Source organism: Octodon degus, unplaced genomic scaffold, assembly GCF_000260255.1.
Source record: "Octodon degus isolate 3935 unplaced genomic scaffold, OctDeg1.0 scaffold00197, whole genome shotgun sequence".
Taxonomy (NCBI): Eukaryota; Metazoa; Chordata; class Mammalia; order Rodentia; family Octodontidae; genus Octodon; species Octodon degus.
This window is the reverse complement of record NW_004524773.1, coordinates 3,245,363-3,250,254: the sequence shown is the minus strand read 5'-3', so window position 1 is coordinate 3,250,254 and position 4,892 is coordinate 3,245,363. Positions and strand designations below refer to the sequence as shown.

At 44.9% G+C, this 4,892-nt stretch overlaps 1 pseudogene; it reads left to right on the top strand.

Annotated features, from left to right (window-relative positions):
* The first annotated feature begins 1,111 nt into the window (after positions 1 to 1,111).
* Positions 1,112 to 2,242, top strand: LOC101569424 (annotated as a pseudogene).
* The last annotated feature ends 2,650 nt before the right edge of the window (positions 2,243 to 4,892 follow it).

Here is a 4,892-nt window from a genome sequence, read left to right as displayed (position 1 = left end):
GGGCTGAGCTGGCCACACACACACACACACACACACACACACAAATAAATAAAATTTTAAAAAATAAAAATAAAAAAATACAACTGCTGAAAGACACTTTGAAAGCAACAAGACAGCATGAAAAAAAAAAAGGATCCAAAAGCTGCTACATAAAAAAGAAAAAATAAAAACAAAAGCAAAAGCTGCTACACGACAGAAGACTAACCTAATTGGAATAAGTGAAAAATCAGAAAAGAGAATCACATAGAACCCATAAAAGCCACAACCAAAAGAGAACCTCTCTCTGCCACATTAGCCACAAAGTACCAGAAGTCCATCTCAGGCACAACAATCTTAAAGGCTGTCGAAGAAAAGAAATCAATCCTGAATAAAGGTAAACCCACTAGAATTATATAAGACTTCTCAAAACAAATCTTAAAAACCAGGAGGGCTTGGAGTGAAGTGTTTCAAACCCTCGAAGATATCAACTTCCAACCCCAACTTATGTATCATGCAAAACTTGGCAGAAAAGTAAGTTATTTCCACAACAAGGAGCACCTCAAGAAATTCCTGACCACCAAACCAGCAGCAGAAAAACTTCTGAAGGATGCCCTAGAGTGAGACAATGAAGCCAGCTGCTACGGCCTGCATCCAGGTGCTCCTCCAAAGCTTCCTGTGAGGCCTGATTTTGGGGTCATCTTGTTTACACATTAAAAATTAAAGGATGAAAAATAATATTCCATGCAACAAGGACTCAGAAGAAAAGGAATAGTTAATTTCAGACAAGGTGAATTTCAAGCCAAAACTGATCTAAAGAGACAAAGAATGTCACTAATTTTGATTAAGGGAACAATTCAACAGGAAGAGATAACAATTATAAACATATACACACAAACGGTGGGACACCCAGATTCATAAAACAGTGATGTACATGGAAAAATTGGATAAACATCAATATAATTGTAATGGTGGGGCCTTAATACCCTCCTATCACAAATAGATCAACTAGACCAAAAAAAAAAAAAAAAAAAAAATCAACAAGTAAATATGAGTTGAACCAAACCTTCAAATAAATGAATTTAAGACATATCTACAAGTCACAGAACCGGTCGGGAGAGAGGAAGGCAGCAAGATGGTGTTGGAAAGTACTATGGTTTGTGTGGATAACAGTAAGTATATGCGCAATAGCGACTTCCCCACTCGGCTGCAGGCACAGCAGGACGCTGTCAACATCGTGTGTCACTCAAAGACCCACAGGCAACCCTGAGAACAACGTGGGCCTCATCACACTGGCCAAGGACTGTGAAGTGCTGCCCACCCTCACCCCTGACCCCGGCTGCATCCTCTCCACACATCCTCTCCATAGTCCAACCCAAGGGCAAGATCACCTTCTGCACTGGTATCCGCGTGGCCCACCTGGCTCTGAAGCACAGTCAGGGCAAGAATCACAAGATGCGCATCATTGCCTTTGTGGGGAGCCCTGTGGAGGACAATGAGAAAGATTTGGTGAAACTGGCTAAATGCCTTAAGAAAGAGAAAGTGAATGTTGACATTATCAATTTTGGGGAAGAGGAGGTGAACACAGAGAAGCTAACAGACTTTGTAAACACAGTGAGTGGCAAAGATGGCGCCGGTTCTCATCTGGTGACAGTGCCTCCTTGGCCCAGCCTGGCTGATGCACTAATCAGTTCTCCCATTCTGGCTGGCGAGGGTGGTGCCATGCTGGGGCTTGGTGCCAGTGACTTTGAATTTGGAGTAGATCCCAGTGCTGATTCTGAGCTGGCCTTGGCCCTTCATGTTTCTATGAAAGAGCAGTGGCAGAGGCAGGAGAAGGAGGAGGTCTGGCGGGCAGCCGCAGGCTCTGCAGCTGAGGCTGGGATAGCTACTACTGGGACCAAAGACTCAGATGATGCCCTGCTGAAGATGACCATCAGCCAGCAGGAGTTTAGCCATACTGGGCTTCCTGACCTAAGCAGTGTGACTGAGAAAGAACAGATCGCTTATGTCATTCAGATGTCCCTACAGGGAGCGGAGTTGAGTCAGAGTCAGCCGACATGGATGCCAGCTCAGCCATGCACACTTCTGAGCCAGCCAAGGAGGAGGAGGATTATGAGGTGATGCAGGACCCGGAGTTCCGTCAAACTGTCCTAGAGAACCTTCCAGGCGTGGATCCTAATGATGAAGCCATCCAAAATGCCATGGGCTCCCTGGCCTCCCGGCCATTAAGGATGGCAAGAAGGACAAGAAAGAGGAGGAGAAGTGAGACTGGAGGGAAAGCTGTGCCTGCCCCAGGAACTTTGGAGGGATGGGGCAGGATGTAGGGTTAGGTGTGTCCTCTGTAACCCTTACAGCTTAAATAAAACTTAGCAAGGTTTTTCCTTAAAAAAGAAGGGGGTGTGGGGAGATGGCTCAGTAGAATAAGCACTTACCTGGCAAGCACAAGGGCCTGAGTTCAATCCCCGGTTCCACCAAAAAACAAACAAACAAACAAAACATATCTACAGAGTATTCCATCCAATAATAAAATATACATGCTTCTCACCAGCACATGGGGCTTTCTCCAAAACAGACCACATACTACCAATAAGGCATGCTTAAATAAATGCAAAATGATCAAAATTATCCCGTGCATATTATCAGATCATAACGAAGTGAAATGAGAAGTCAATAGCAAAAGAAACCACAGAATCTAGGCAAGCACATGGACATTAACCAATGCCCTCTGAGCAGTCAGTGGATCACAAATGAAATTAAGGAAGAAATTACTTCCTGTAGTCAGTTTACATTCTTTTCACAAGGCACACACTATGCCCTATTCGTGGCTGCGAAGCCCCTAGAACCTGTGCCTCAATCCCGTGAAAGCTCCCTAGCCTCACATTTTCTTTTATAACATTGAATACGGGTTATGTGTAGTCAGAGATATTGTTGAGCTGTACTCTCACAGTAGGTAATACGGTCGGTTTTTAGGGTTAAGAGCATATATGTAGTTCTTTGGGCACTTAATTCAGTAGAGTTGGTTGTTTTACAGCTAATCTACTGGATTTGGTTTTAGTACACTTCAAATGGCTTTCATTTTTATTATAATGATGAAACAGGTAGTCTGTAACTGACTACGCAGAATTGCTTTTTTTTTTTTTTTTTTTTTTTTTTTTTTTTTTTTTTGCGGAACCGGGGATTAAACTCAGATCCCTGCGTTTGCCAGTCAAGCGCTTATACTACTGAGCCATCTCCCCGGCCCCCAGAATTGCATTTTAACACACATTCCCCGCCACACACACTTTTTTTAAAGCTATATGGAGAGCCTGGATTAGTTGATAAACAGCCTATTTGGTCAGATTTTAAATTCTACCCCATTTTAGCAAAGCAGAAATATGTTCCAAATGTTGGATCCTGGGAGAAGTAAGGATCAACCTCGTGCAAATAATTTATTTTTATTGTTTGCATCCTTGAGTCCTGTGGTGGCTGACACACTCCATCCTAATTATCCAAAGCTCCGTGGAGAGTTGTTCCTGTGTCTTTCCAAAAAATATGTGCGAGGTTGGGAGATAGCTCAGCGGTCTCAGCCCCCTCAAGCACAAGGACCCAGGTTTGAGCCGCAGTGCCGACCTCATGCCATGCGGGCCCCAGAACCTCCACCCCACACCTCACCCCCTCACACACACACACACACCCCCCCCGCACGCTGTGCAACTGGGCGTGGTGGGACACACCTGCGATCCCAGTGCGGGGGCGGCTGAGGCAGGAGGATCGCTACGAGTCTGAGCTGTGTAGTGAGACCTCGTATCAAATAAAAAAATAAATAAAAGTTGAAAAACTAAATAAATGAAGCTCAAGGAAGAAAGACTCACTGTTCTCATTCCACCCAAACTGGAGCTTCTTTTCTTGAAGGGTCGTGAGAGGGCACCACTGCAGGTGTTCTACAAAAGAGGAAAGAACAGAGTGGGGCTTTTTAGATCATTTCTAAGTCTGAGACTGAGGGACTCTGACCAGGTCACCTGGGTGGTATTCACAAAGGTGACTGACTTCAGAACAGGCAGGAACAGGCATAGGCTAAGAGTAGGCACAGTTTCCCAGCCCCTTTGAATGTGATGTCCAGCCTCTTCAAACCTGAGAGTAAGGGAAAGCCCAAACACCCTCCCTCAGCGTCAGATCTTTGTGCCTACAGAGGTGTGGAAGCAGACCTCTGCTTCCAATGAAAGCGTTACTCTTCTCCTAACAACCAGGTGAGGACTCTGGAGTGCGAAGAGGTGACCCACCAGCCCCTGTATATACCCCACACCAACAGAGAATCCCAAGTTCAGCTCACTGCTTCCTGGCCTATCTGGAATCCCTCAGCCCCTATCTATTCCCTGAAACTGCCCCCCATCTCACATCTCTAAGCCCTCCCTCACCAGCCAGCAGCTCAGCCTCCAAGGGAGGCAAGAGCTGCGCTAGGAATGACATTACAATAACCACTATGAAGACAACAATATGCAATGATTGATTATTGAAACTAGCCTACTAATCAGTTTTGAATCTGTCTCATTGCTATTTGTTTCTCAAAATTAATTTTAAAAAGGCATGACATTACAAGGTGAGATGTTCCCTATGTACAATATAGCCTTCACTGTCTCATCTGAAACACAAAATGCTCTTTTGCTGTGAGTTGAATAATGTCTCCCTAAAATGTACACGTTGAAGGCCCACCCCAGAACCTCAGAACACAATTTTATTTGAAGGGTCTGTACAGATGTCCTTGGGCCAAAATTAAGTGACTATGAGACAAGTGAAGGGTCCAATGTTCCCAATGAGGTATTTTGTATTTTTAGTCCCACAAGCGCCCCAAGCACCTCATGGCTGTGCATGGCTACCGCAGACACCCCACATCTGCTCCCACAGACATCCGACTTGTTGGTGGCAAGATGTTGGTCATG